General features: G+C 38.8%; 1 long non-coding RNA gene across 1 annotated transcript in view; it reads right to left on the reverse strand.

Annotated features, from left to right (window-relative positions):
• The window catches only part of LOC134470575 (uncharacterized), a 34,277-nt gene extending 19,504 nt beyond the window's left edge, over positions 1–14,773 (reverse strand). Inside the window, exon 1 of the long non-coding RNA XR_010039515.1 lies at positions 14,612–14,773. This is a non-coding gene — a long non-coding RNA (uncharacterized LOC134470575). The remainder of the gene's footprint in view (positions 1–14,611) is intronic.
• Between the last annotated feature and the right edge of the window lie 672 nt (positions 14,774–15,445).

The following is a 15,445-nucleotide window of genomic DNA, read 5'->3' on the forward strand; positions in this document are numbered from 1 at the left end:
AATTATTTCTTCCAGCTACTCATAAGTAAGTGAGTAAGATCATTTTAGTATTCTGACAGTATAAGTTTAGAGTTCTCTGAAACCATAAGGAAGAAGAATCAAAGCTTGACATTTTGGGGTTTTCATCTTTACTGCCTCCAGTATAAGGTGTAGCATATTCTTTCCCCTGATCTTCCATTCAGCCTCATATTTTACTGTGTCCATTTGATTTTTTGCTTTCTACATAGCATACAAATCACAATTGTTAGTTAAGCACTAGTCACTGATATGCCTCAGTTTGGTGACGAGGGTCAGATTCTACTAGACAGTTATTTTTCAGGAGGGCTTGCTTAAATAGTTGTGACTAGATGCAGGTTGGTTCATGATTGATTTTTTAGGATGTCCTCAGCTGTGATGTTTGCCTTTATTCCTCATGATGTTCTGTTTTTCTGCAGTTCAGTTCATACTGTCCTTTTAGTTCTGGACAGGTTTTGAGGAGAGTTAAGAGAAGCATCAAGGTATCCTGAGTCTATACTCAGAGCTGACGCATTCCCTGTGCTGCATTCTATTAGCTAAATAAGTCACAATGGCATTTTTGTCCAAGGGCATGATTAAATATGTTCAATCTCTCTATAAGAAGAGCTAGAATATCATATTCTGAATATTATGGCTCTAACAAGGGAAATGAAGCCATTTTTGCAAGAAATCTATTATACATCTTGGATTCCAGATTATTTATTTATACTCCTCTAGGAGACTCAGATACTCTTACCACCATGTATAATGTCCTTTCTCTCCTGCACCATCACTGTCTTTAACTGACACTTGAATATCCAGATTAACCCAATATTAATTCTATTATGAAAATTTACTGAATTTTGGATTAGGTAGGTTATCCTCATCTGTGAATTTTACAAATTTGGATCTACTCATCCTTACAAAAACCTTGTATAAGTTTTCTAGGACTCATATGCTTCCCACACAGGAAGACCTTAGAAGGCTTTTTATGTATTTATTTCTGTAACAGAGGGCAGTTCCATACACAGTAGACATTGGGTAAATGCTTTTTGGAAATACAGTAATGTTACAAACTCATCCATAATTGTAAGCAATAGTGAAGCACAATATATTTTCTAGATAGGAAATTGGAATTATTTATCTCTTGGCCAAGCCTAAAAGATATGAGAGTTTGTAAAATTAGTCCAAACACTCATTGCTTAAAAAAATTCAAAGCAACTGAACTGTTCAATCCAATAACTTCTTTTCCAAAGATAAAATTGGATCTTTAATGTTATCAACTAATTCAGACACCATAACTTATACAGTGTGTTAAAAAGTAATGGGCCTAGCAATCAGTCCTGAAGGACTCCATTTGTCACCTTTCTATGAGGATTTGATACAATTTACCACTGCCCTGTATATTTTAGGCTACAATCATTTTTCTAGCTATGTTGACACTTAGACTGAAGGCCAGCATTTTGCTTGTTAACTATTTCTATGATAGACCCTCAAATGTCCCATTTGAACTCCTGTTAAGCTACATCTACTTCTGTATCCTGATATAATTACTTCGTTGCTGCCATTGAGAGCTGTAAATTGTCTGATAAGACCCAATTTTCTTTTTAGTGACCTAAGATACAATCTTGTATTTTGTTCCTCAAATGAGAGAAATTGTCTGTTTTTTTTTTTCCAAAGGATTTAAAAAGTTTGGCTGTTCAGGTACTTACCCTCTTACCTTTAATACATTATATATATATATATATATATATATATATATATATATATATTCTATTTTCTTCAACAAATTGCTTGATACCCATTTCCTAGCAGTTTAATATCTTTAATTGAAGAACAAATCAAGTTTATAAAGCTATCTCTCCTCTAAGTCTCAAAACAAGTAAAATATATCATATAATCACATTTGATATATGGAATTTCTATACCAGTTTTTCTTTGGGATTTGAAAAACCTTCTCACTTTAAATTTCTCATAAAAGTGCCCTCAGTTTGAATAAGCAAGGGAAGATCTGACATCTCAAGGAAATATTTGTTCATCATTTCTCTTTTTGCTAAATGAAATATCCCTGACTTGAGAGCATTTGAGTCAAAATTTTATGCTGGGTTGATTTAAGATTTTTTAAATGATTTTTTGATGTACAGAAATATTCACTGATTTATTCATTTGGTGTTTTGGTTGCTTGACATACTACCCATGTGAATTTGACTACAGAAGTTATGGACAAAATTCATGTAAGTGTCTTACTCATAGTACAGGTGATGCACATGGGCAGTACGTGATATATCACAAGCACTCAGTGCAGATTATGCCCATAATTAATGTTACTTCTTGCTTTATATAGAGCTTATCATTTGTCACAATATTTTTCTCATTTAACATTTTAATCTTTAATTGACACTAAATTTTGCATATTTGCAGGTACCATGTAATGGCCCAATGTATACATACATTGCATAATGTTCACATGAGAATAAGCATAACTCTGCAAACATTTATCACATCTCTGAGTTGAAAACATTTCTTATACTTTTTAAATTGAGCGATACATTACTGTTATCTATAGTCACCCTATTGTACAAAAGAACATCGGAATTTCTTGCACTGTGACATTAGTTTAAAACCCAGTTATGGACTATTTTTTCCCCTGGACCTTTTTACTCTAGCTTTTTATGTCAACCTTTTTAGATTCCACAAAAAAGTGAGATCAGAAGGACTTATTTTTGTGTGCGTGGCTTACTTATTTTAACACGATAACTTCTGGTTTGATCCATGATGCTGGAAATAACAGGATTTCATTATTTATTCATATTTATTCTAGGATGAGTAATTCTCCTGATATGAAATACTATTTTTATTCATTAATTAATTGGTAGATTCAGGTTGTTTCTATTTCTTAAGTTTCTACTTATTTAATTTGGAATGACCACATTGTTTTTCTAAAACAGTAGCCTTTTTGCAGTAATTCTTTATGGTCTTACAGGTAGGATATTTTTCCCTTTTGACAAATATTCCTTTTTGATAGTCTATCCAGATATACATTTCAATGTTCTAACAGTTATTTCTTAAAATTAATATGATTTGCAAATTAACTAAACAGGACATTACACAGAAGCTATTCAATATCCTCTTGTCACACAGAATTGGCACCTTCTATATTCAAGAAAAGTAGAGGTAAGTTGGCTATTTCTCAACCCTGCAGTAGACCCATTCTGCACCATGAGAACTGCATTGGGATAAAGTTTCATGGAGGAACAGAATAAATAGAATATGTAAAATTATGTAAGGGTATTTCTAAGGTAAACTTATAGCATCACAGGTGGGAGAGTACACGATTGCTATAAGCACTCTAGAAACCCAGCAGATCTAGCAGCTGCTCAGTCCAAGAAGCTGGGAAACATGGGACACAGAGTATCAAGGACACAGCCCATGTTAAGTCAGAAGCCAGGAAACTCCTTGGACAGTTGAATGTGTGAGTCTGCACTGCAAGGATGAAGAGACGAGTCAGATGTCTACAGGTACGCACACTCACATAGCGTGGAAACACATTCCAGTTTCCACCTTTTTCTTTAATTCCAACCAGGTTACAAGCCTGCTTGTTGATGACACTCTCAATCGTTGTGGGTCTTCTGACTATGGTTTTTTGGCCTATATACCAATTATCACTGGAAACACCCCATTTACCCCCAGAAGTGTATTTTACTGTTCTGTTAGCTATTTCTCAATCCAGTCAAATTAACCTATCACAATAAATAATAGCAGTAATTGCTAATGGTTCCTCCACATGGCTTTGAGCTGAACTTTCTTTGAATCAGAAACTTCACCACATATTAAAATGATGACTGAAAAGAAAAATCTCTGGGATTAAATTAGCTTTAAAAGCTGATGTCATATTCATAGTTGTGTGACTTTGTGTAGGTTATAACAGTCTTCTAGAAATTCTACCACCTCTTTTGTGGAATGGAATACCAATCACTTTGGAAAGGGGCATTGATAATGTTATAGTACAGAAAAGATACTGTGTTAGGTTGAAAGGATTAGGAAGTAGATGGGCAAAATTCAGGTTATTATTTTAGTAAGTTATTAAAGGAAAGTTTCAAAATGAATAAGGAAAAGGGAAACATAGAGATGCATATTTTTGTATTTGTTTTCTTTGTATGTGAGTCTGTGGTGGTTTTCTTGTCATCTGAGAGACAAGTGAAAGAACTAATAGTTTATGTAATATAAATGTAATAAATACATATGTTATATAACGTGTGTGTGTGTGTGTGTGTGTGTGTGTGTGTGTGTGTGTGTATTCAATAGGAAACAGAGAGTAGGTGATCCAAAGTTAAAGACAGAGATAATGGAATGAATGGGACAGAGAATGATATGGAAGGGATTATTTAGGGAGGAGGAGAAACTCATCTAATGAATGTATGTTAATTTGCTATGACCATTATGTACCAGGTAATATAGACAACAGGAATTTATTTATTTTGTAATTCTGGAGGCTAGAATTCAGAGATCAAGATGCTGATGGGGTGGAGTTTTCGGGGTGTCTTATTGTCCTGTGAATAGCCACCTTTTCTTTCTGTCTTCACAACATCTTTCCTTGTATGAGTCTGTGTCCCAACCACCTATGCTCATAAAGTCAACCAGTTACTTTGAACCAAGGCCCACTCATATGACTTCATTTTACGTCAGTCACCTCTGTAAAGACCTTACTTTGTATCCAAGTACCATGGCATTCTCAACTACTGGAAGCTAGGACTTCAGCATATGAATTTGGGGTATCCACTTCATCCCTAACAGTGAGTAAAGGGTGAAAGGTAAGTAGTAATGTAGAATAGTTTATATTGGAGAATTTGGAAGGTGAGAAGTTTCTGTTTAAAAATATCCTTTTTTGGGCTGGGGATTTAGCTCAGTGGCATAAGCACCTGCCTTGCAAGCAGGCAGTCATGAGTTCGATCCCCAGTACCGATAAAAAGGAAAAAGACTAAAAAAAAAAAAAATCCTTCTTTGTCTTTCTGGGGTTTTTTTGGCATTAGAAACATGAGTCATCTGGAAAATTGGTGGATATGGAAACTGGAGAAAGTATGTAAAACTTTAAATTGCTCAGGTCTTTACATTTTTTATTCTTTCTTTCCAGAATATTCATTCTTGGGTCTAGTATGGTCTTTTCTAACACTTTTGCTTTCTGTTTATTAGTTGGTTTTGTTTTCATTTGTGCTTGATAAAATTCAGTATCATTTTTATTTGTAAGACTTTTTTCTTTTATAATAATTATTTTATCTTTATCATTACAAGTGTGCAGTGCGTAATGGTTATGCTCATCTTGAGAGTTGGCCGTAGGTATAACACATCTTAATGATTTTCCCTTCCCCTTTCCCTATTCACCGAGTCCTTCCCTCCATATCACTTAAACAAGCCAGTGCAGGAAAGACAATAGAACCTTCCTGACCACGTATACGTCAGGCCCTTTCTCTCCAATCACTCGTTTAACTCTGTTTTATTCTAATAGTAATTCTAGAAGTTGCCATTATCATGGCTATTTTATAGATAAGAAAACTAAGATACAAAAAATTTAATTTCCTTCCCTGTGATTGCATAGCTCAATAGTGGTGATAAAATATTCAAAATCTGTACTGTTCAACTGCCAAATCCATGTTCTGCTCATGAAAGAAGTGTGCATATTGATTTGAAACCATTTAAAAAGTAATACATGATATAAGGAATTGTTACTTTTAACAGAATTTCCAATGATAATATCAAGAATTAGAATGAAATAAATGTTACTAATTCAAATTAAATGTACCTATTTTGATTCCTGCATGGAAAATTTCACTTATCCTTTTGTGCATCTTTTGTATAACTTCCTCATCTTCAAAATTCAGGGTTCTAGTATTAAATCAATATTTGATTTCATACACAAAGATTATTTTCTATACAACTCAACTGTGTTTTAAAACAAATTACATTCGATTTACAGATCTTGACTCTCATCAATCACTGTGTTACCATAAGATTATTACTGTTTTTATAACAATTTTCAAAATTCAACATTTAGCAGCACAGAAGGTTTACCAGTGGTACTTTACCCTGTCACCTGCAAATATGACTTTATTAAGAAACAATGTTTTTAAGGTATAGTTAAGTTAGACTCTCCCAATATAATTTTCTGGATTTATAGGGTAGCTTAAATCTAATTACCTGTCCTCATGAAAAAACAAAATTAAACTGGTCACTGAGATTATGTGAAAATGAACACAAATATTAGAAAGAATCATCTATAAGTCAAGGAATGCAAAGAATTGCCAGCAAAATACAGAAGCAATGAGAAAGGCATGGAATTTATTTTCCCAGCACCTCCAGAAGAAATTTACCTAGGTGACAACTTGATTTCAGGCTTCTGGCCTTCTGGCTCATGAGAAAATAAATTTCTGTAGTTCCACAGTACCAATTTTGTGATAATTTATTGTGACTGCTCTATAAAATGAATATAAACAGATTATAAGCTCTTTTTAAAACAGAAACAACTACATTTACTTATATATGCCCTAATTCATTAAAAAGTAGAGCTGAAATGTCTTCTTTCTGTAAAAATTATTAATTCAAATTAGTAAAAGCTCCATAAGTAACTTGTTTGTTAAAGAACATCAGCAAATCTCAGATAAGCATAAGGAATGTGATTTCAAGATCTTATGGATCCGATAACAGAGTTTCAAGGACAAAATTAAACAAACTCAGTAATGAATATATTTTAAATAACTTTCTACATCACTTAGTAGCTTCCACAAAATTTTGCTAATAATAACAAGGATCATTCATGTGCATGTTATGATTTATACATTGTGTCAACTTGAAAAGTCTAGAAGCTTTACTAAGTGACTCAGCAGCTCTACATCCTGGAGTGTAGGGAACAAACAGTTATTGTTCATTGTGTCAATTTGAAAAGGTCAGAACTTTAAGTGATTCAACAGGGGGCCAGGGGCCTAGTTTGTAACATCCTCACCCTGTGCAAGGGGGCAGGCAGATGGTGTGAGTGCTACACCCACCCCAGGGGAGCAGCCTGTGTACAATAAAAGGCAAATGAGGAGGGACTGACGGCTGGTTTTTCGGAGGAGCTCCAATCTTCATCTTAAACTTGGATGTTGTCTTCTGGCTTCTGCACCGACTGCTCAGCTTCTGCCTATGCCCCTTCAGCCTTCATCTTAGACACTTCTGTGTTCCTCAGTAGACCCATCAGCCTCCTGATATGGACATATGCCAGACACTGAAGTAAGCTCCAGCCTTTGGGCTGGATCCTTCATCCTTTAGCATGCAGATATCCTCTGCACGCTCACTTATTCCACTCTGTAGTTCAGCAATGTAAGCCAATCTTGTGATTTCTTCTACGTTGTGTTGTAAGATCACTGTCGTGAAGAAGACCCCAAGGAACCAGCCCTCATGAAAAATCAAGGGGTTTTTTAATCTGCACATGCGTGGGACTCCCTGACCACACTCTGGGGAGAGTGCCCGGGTAGAGGAGTGCAGAGTATATAAAGCCGAAAACCGTAAAGCAAGCGTCGGTTACAGAAGTAGATGGCATTGGTTAATAGAGGTCGTGTCATTTGCTTATTGGTGGGTGAGCTATCCGCTGCAGGTGGCTTGATGTTTTTGAAAACTCATATCCTGTCTGGCAGGGTCGATAGTTCACCGTGCTCTTATTTTTGGGGACGTTGGACCACAACTTCCCTATCAGGCCAGAACACCTGGTTGTTCTGACTGTGTGACAAGGCAAGAGGGGGTTTCCTAAATGTTTTAACTCTTCATTCCCCCTTTTTTGTGAGGATCTCTAATCCTAGAGATTATTAGTAGGTACTGGGTCATATTGGTATCTCAAGACCATCATCTTTACCTGGGAGACCTGTGATCACACCAGATGTGTGATCTTGTTTAGAATGCAAGGGCCAACGGTAAGGAGTAGGAGCAAAGCAGCTAAAGGGCCTAGGAGGGGACAACATAAGGAGCTAGCCCTTGCCACAGGGAAGGGAAGGGTGTCTCCGAAGAGTATTTTTTTTTTCTAGTTTTGATATTTTCTCTGAGTTTGGACCTGGCATCTTTTACTATGCCTGAATGGTCAACATAAAAACAGCACTCTTCTTTTAGAGTGGCACATAGGCCGCCCTCCTTTAGGAGGAGTAGGTCTAGTCCCCTCCTGTTTTGGAGAACTACTTCAGCCAACAAGTCTATTTGGTCTTGAATGACCTGAATGGTACTAGATAATGCCTGCACATCACTAACAATCTGGTTGGAAGGTTGGACAGAAACCCCTACTCCTGCTGCCCCCATACCTAAGGATCCTGATACCTCTAGGCCTACCAAAAAGGAATAAATTGAATTGCCCTCTTTGAGTGGCCTGTGATGTAATCTAAACTAGGAATGGGGACAGGCTCATCCCTGGGTAGGATCTCTATATCAGGCAACAGAACAGCTGTTACACATATCCCTGTCCAGTTAGTTGGGAGGAAGGTATAGGCCATATTTCCTCCACAAATAAATACTTGTCCTTTGGCAGGATAAAGGAGGTAGTCCGGTTAACTATGGAACTACAATCAGTAAATGTAACGAACTCCACGTCAGTGTTGGAGGTATCGTTATGAAAACCTCCTTGGAGACAGAGAGAGTCCTTGAAGCCTGCTGGTTGTACTCTAAAGGGGGGACCAGCACTACAATTTAAGTAATCTTGTTTCTCCAGTGTAGCCAGAGAAACACTGTTGGGGATGGCAAGGGGGATGGGGGAGCCCTGTGCCGTGCATAACCAGAAATTCTTCAGCCAAATTTGGGTTGGAAGCATTTAAGGCTTTATGAGTGGCCTCTAGAATATCATAAGTTTGAGCATCCAGACCAACTCCCCACGATTTAGGCAGCTTATTTTTATTAGCAGTTTGACTCGTTCCTCAACCACCAGAGTTTTTTGATCTTATCTTGTGGCCCACCCCTATCAGATACATGTATAGGGGCCACCCTGCTCCAGCACACTGATTTATCAACCATGCTGAGACATGAGGCTTGGGCAGACTTTGAACTTCCTATTACTGTCAGATTTGTCGACCAATCAACTTTAACTCTTTCAGGCCTTGTCCTCATAAGCTCAGCAGTGAAGTAAGTTTTGCTATCTCTGCCTATATATTCTTGTACAGAGTCATAGCAGGAGGAATGCATTTCTGAATACTAAGAGCAATTCTGAGGGCATGGCCCTTATTGGCTGCCTTTGTTAGGTATCACATGGGGCTTTATCATTCACATCCACCTTTTAGTCAAACCCCCTGTAACTGAGGGTATAGCAACAAGGAATGTTAACTTGTCCCCACAATCTGTCCGAAGACTGTATGTATACAATTTATCATTTGTGTGGGAAGGATCTCAATCCTTGTTTCCTATTATATGTATAATTCCCCCCAGTTGGTGTCTTTACCTTTATTAATATAGCCCCCTCCACAATCACAGGAGCTCCCACATAAAGATCTTAACAATTGTTCTTTGCTTACAGGGGGACCAAAGCTGCCATGCAAGGTCGGCATCGATGTTATTAAAATCAAAGCAAGCAAGCTAAAACAGTTCATGACCAGCATAATCTAAGTATGTCTTAGTCAATTTTAACTTTAAGGGGTTACCAGTCTGCTGTGTAGTCCACTGATTATGTCCCTCCTTGTCCGCTGTTTCCAGTGGCTTTACGTGAGTGTAGTGAATCCACACAGGTTTTTTCTGCTACCTTGATGGCAGTGGGGGTACTGAGCACCACGGTGAAAGGTCCTTCCCAGCAGGGTTTGAGGGAGTCACGGTGGTGACATTGCACCAAGACTGGAGTCCCTGGCTTGATAGGCACCTTGAGAGGTGTCTCTGAAGGCAGATCCGGGTGTTTTTGTCTAGTCTAAACAGCTGGTGGATTGAAGCCAAACAGGTTGGAGAGTCTGCAGGGACTTAGTAAGATCTTGATTAGTTGTTTTAGCTAGTTTATTTTCTGGCAATCTTGGAACCAATGGCAGGAGCCTCCCAACGTGGCTTCAATAGGGGAAATTCAAGAAACATATGGGGTACATCTAGATCTTAGTGCAAAGGGAAGAAGGCTCACCCAATTATCGCCAGTTTTTGAAGACAGCTTAGCTAAAATGTCCTTGAGACTTTGGTTTATACGTTCTACTTGCCCTGAGCTTTGTGGCTGATAGGCACAGTGGAGTTTTAATTAATCTTTAATGCCTGAGCTAACTTTTGGGTGACTCGGGCTATGAAAGCCAGGCCATTATCGGACCCCATTGATAGTGGGAGGCCAAATCAAGATATGATCTCATGCAATAGCCTTTTAACTACCACTAAGGCTGACTCAGACTTAGTAGGGAAAGCCTCTACCCAGCCAGTAAAAGTGTTTATTAATACCAAGAGATAGCAGTACCCCTGTAAATCAGGCTTTACTATGCCATGAAGTCTACTTTTTAATGTTCTCCTAGAACAATTTTTTAATGTTTGGTGGTCTCCAGCATAGAGCTCTTGGCTGAGTTGACTAACAATCACTGTGGGCATCTGGAGCTCAAAGAGGTGGTCAGTTTGCAGAGTTTTGGAATAAAAAACCGAGTTCTGAACAATTCCACAAGTTTAGTTTTCTCTAAACAAGTAGTCTGGTGAGCCCGGTGTAACAGCTCCAACTCTAGTGCCTCCAGTAACAGTACTTGTTTATCAGGTAACTGGTATCAGCCCCCGGGGTTGGGAGACTTTACTCCAAGTTGAGATGCTAACTGTAGGTCTTTCTTTGTGTAGACTGGTTCTGACAATGTCAGAGGGACTAGCATCAGAACAGTTACTTTCTTGGTTGGTCCCTCTGATGTGGTTGCTATTTTTTGAGTGGCTTGATCTGCCAAACTGTTCCCCAAGGTGACAGTGTCATCTTAGTAGGAGACTTGTAATGAATAATAGCAACTCGTTGAGGCAGCCAGACATCTGTCAGAAAGTCTAGAATCTGTGGAGCATTTTTAATCTTAGTCCCAGCTGAGGTTAAGAGACCTTGCTCTGATAGATGGCTCTACGTACATGTACAGTAGCAAAAGCATATCTACTGTTAGTTAAAATGTTTACCCTCCTTTACGTGGCTAGTTTAAGCCTCTCAGTCAAAGCAACAAGCTCCGCCTTTTGGGCAGAGGTGCCAGGCTCTACCCGCTTATCCCAGAGTACCTCCTTTTCGGTCACTGTTGCCCCAGCCACTCGTTTGCCATTCTGGATGAAGCTGCTTCCATCAATGAAATAGTTGTCAGTATTTCCCAAAAGCTGGTTGGTAAGATCAGCCCGTAGGTTCTGCTGCAGTTCAAGGATGTCAGCACACTCATGGAGAGGTGTCCTTTGTTCCTCCAGGTCATAATCAGGCATAAGGGTGTCTGGGTTTAAAGCTGAAGAAGTCTTGAATATCATTGACTCTGGGTCTAGAAGCAGGGCTTGACAGTGTAGAATTCTGGCGTTTGAAAGCCTTTTTTTTTTTCCAGGAGGGATTTTGATAAGAGTCTCTAAACTGTGAGAGGTTACCACAGAAATCACTTGCCCAAAGTGAGTTTCTTCGCTTCCGTAAGTAACATTGTCACAGCAGCTACTATTCTTAGGCAAGGGGGCCATACTCCTGTCACTGGATCAAGTCTTTTGGAGAGGTAGGCTATAGGCCTCTTCCAAGGGCCAATGTCCTGGGTTAGGACTCTTTTGGCAATGCCCCTGAGTTTGTCTATGAGCAAGGTGAACGCCTTGGTAACATCAGGGAGCCCCAGGGCTGGGGCCTCTATCAAGGCCCGCTTGAGCTGCTGGAAGGCCTGTTCACATTTATCAGTCCAGTTCAGTGTTTTGAGTTTTTCCCTTACAGGAGTCATATAGAGGTGAGATTTTCAGTAAAATTTAGCCTAGAGCATCCAAATGCCCCAGAAACTCTCGTCTGTTTCTTAAAAATTTTCTCTCATAGAGCAATTCTAACACCTTGGTTATCTTTTTGTTGGTAGATTTTTGTAAATTTTCTAGTTCTCAAAGACCTTTTGTGCTATCTCTATTAACTGGCTGAAGGGCATTCCCTCAAACCTCTCAAACCATTGCAATTTTTGTCTAACATGTGGGGCTGACTGAGTTGCAAAGAGAACAACTGGCGATACTGGGAAACCTCCTTACCTCTGGATGTCCAATCGGGGTGGGACAAAAGGAGAACATGGTTTTGGCATTCCGGATCAGAAGCCGGCTTCATTTGGATGGCACACCGCTTTTTTTTTTTCCAGGATGTCACGTGGCAGGCCATCATTTTACTGAAATTATATTCTTAACAAAAAAGGGCTTTTTCATAGGTAACAAAATTGTGCTGCATAATCTCCCAGATGTTTATAGCACATGCAAGAACTTGTATCTTATCTCTAGTATCACCTATAATCTCATTTTAATGGAAACATTTTGCAGCAAAGTACAATCTTATGAATACTTCTCCCAAAACTGATCTAATACTGTCAAACTCTGAACACATTTACTTCTTGTCAAACCTGTTATTTGCAGTACTATAAACCAAGACAAATAAAATTAACATCTTCTTGAGCCTTTTACAACTTACAATATACCCCCCAAGTTAAGCTTTTATCTTTTTTCACATTCTGGCACAGCCAGACATTTTTACTTGAAGACAAAACACATTTTTGTCCCTCTTTTTACTATTTCCAGTCAATTACCTTTCCTCTCGCTTCTCAGACAACATCAAAACTCTTAACAAAACCCTTGAAGTCACCTTTTAGTAGTCTAAAACATAATTACTTTATGTCTTTTTACTACATAAAAATGCTGTATTGTTAAAAACAAAACTGTAACCTTTTAACTGGCTCAAATATAGTACGACCTGGTTTTTACTTGGTAAAGTTGATATGATTCTTAAAAACCATAAATATACATGTATATGTGCACATATGTTTACATTTTAACCAGAAAGAAAAAAACTCCTTTTAAAAGGCATGCCGAGGTTGCAAGCAATCAATTGAAGACTTACATATTAAACAAGGCACCACAACATTAAAGACACAAACAAAGGGTGCTTCGTGCATAGTTTGGTGAGATAAAGGAAATAATTATTATGAACCTTGAATCTAATAAGCTATATGGATCCTGCAACAGAAATGGGCAACAAGCCCCTAAGTTAGCAACAAATTTAAACAGGCAAACAATTCTAAAGTACAAAAACTCTGAACATAAGTATCTAAATCCCTTAGTCCGTTTTGGGCTCATAGAAGGGGTTCCTAGGATTGAATGGTCTGTTAGATTTGGGGTAACCAAAAGGAGAACAATTAGAACAGATGAACACACAAACAGACGTATAAGACAAGACAAGCTGCAGCAAAATGGCCTTTGATCAAAAATTAGTCAAATTTTGGGATCTGGAGGAATTAACAAATTAACCAACGGAGCGGTTCCCCACCTGGGGCAGAGTCACAAATGGCAAAAACCAATTGACTCTGTCCTCAGGAAGTTTCACTCCCCAAATTAAGGGCGTCCCCTTCCAAATTACAAATTGACCATGGCCCAAACAAACCCTCCAGAGTACTTACTTTTAGATGTTCAGAAATGAGTCTGGGATCTTGCTCCCATCCCAGATCGAGCCCCCAAATGCGATAACTCGGACCCCGGTATGAAATTCAAGGAAGCAAGACATTAAAATTTGGAAGCAAAGGCTTTATTTCCAGGCCTGGTGACACAGTCTCTCTAGGGTCAACCCAAAGACTGCACACCTGACAGCTAAAAGTCAGGGCTTTTATCTTGTAAATCCACAAACAGCTGTTGGTCACACAATATAAGGAAGGGGATGGGGGTGTGACACACTACAATGTAGAAACGGCAATTAACAATCTTAGTTACCTTACTTTAGCACCTTTTACAACTGTTATTTGTAGAGGGCAACAATGGTTAACATATCAATTAGGTAAGATTTTACAATTCTTTACACAGGAGACCATTAATTAACATATCAATCCTTTACCCAGAGGGAAAGGAACACACAGGTATTGCTATGATACAAATGAAGCTATTACAATCTAATGCAATTAACACAATTTGTGACGGGCTACCGAGTACAGAAGGGAGTTTGTCAGGAGCTATTACCTCAGGCCTTCGTTTTATGGCCTTTTAGGAAGTTAAAACTTAACCTAGTTAGATTTGAAGGGGGAAGAGGAGGGAAAGCAGCAGGTGGGCTTATACAGAACAGGCTTTATGGCACAATAGTTAGGGGGACTTAGGTTATCACAGTTCCCTTACTTTCGACCAATGGTCTAGAGTAAGGGAAAGAAGGGTTGAGACACTTTGTCCCATGATGGGACAAACAAAAGACGCCAACAAAAGGACACAATTAGGTAATATGACATACATCACACATTTTGGCTGGCCACACTCACACAGGATTGGTGAATCCACTGCCAATGGGGGGGAACGAGAGACCCCTCCTGACAAACTGGGAGTCTGAGGGACAAATGGACTCCCAAACCCCTTTGGGGCGTCCCCCAAAAAAACTGCCCTGTTTTTGGACCACGAGTTTTAGACCAAATCGATCCAGGCAGTCAAGGCAAATGATCGATCACAAAATGAAACTAAACAGAACGGCCGTACTTACCCCGAGAGGCACTTTGTGGCCATTGGGGCCTGCTTCGGCGAGGGAGTGGATATCGCTGGGGCCTCCAAATGTAAGATCACCATCACGAAGAAGATCCCAAGGAACCAGCCCTCATGAAAAATCAAGGGGTTTTATTATCCACGCACGCATGGGACTCCCCGACCACACTCCTGTGGAGAGAGTGCCCAGGTTGGGGAGTGCAGAGTATATAAAGCCGAAAACCGCAAAGCAAGCATCGGTTACAGAAGCAGATGGCATTGGTTAATAGGGGTCGTGTCATTTGCTTATTGGTGGGTGAGCTATCCGCTGCAGGTGGCTTGATGTTTTTGAAAACTCATATCCTGTCTGGCAGGGTCGAATAGTTCACGGTGCTCTTATTTTTGGGGACGTTGGACCACAACTTCCCTATCAGGCCAGAACATCTGGTTGTTCTGACTACGTGACAAGGCAAGAGGGGTTTCCTAAATGTTTTAACTCTTCAGTGTATCTTGTGTTTTATATATATTTTGCTAATAAACCATGACTGAGACAGTGTGTATTTATTTGCATATATATATCTCTTATACAGCTCACAAAGATTTCTAAGATAGTATCTTTTTTTTTTTTAATCGGTACCAGGGATTGAACTCATGACTGCCTGCTTGCAAGGCAGGCGCTTATGCCACTGAGCTAAATCCCCGGCCCCATAAGAAAATATCTTTATTATCCCTGAAATTTCCATGAAAAATGAAAAAGACTGCTTAAGAAATTTGTTCAAACTATATAAATAGGAAATGATGAACACAAATTTCAAAGTCTTAGATGGTCAATTCTCAACCTCAGTTATTTTATACA

Source organism: Cavia porcellus, unplaced genomic scaffold (genome assembly GCF_034190915.1).
Source record: "Cavia porcellus strain 051 isolate PalLab524CR breed Dunkin Hartley unplaced genomic scaffold, mCavPor4.1 scaffold_15, whole genome shotgun sequence".
NCBI classification, from domain to species: Eukaryota; Metazoa; Chordata; class Mammalia; order Rodentia; family Caviidae; genus Cavia; species Cavia porcellus.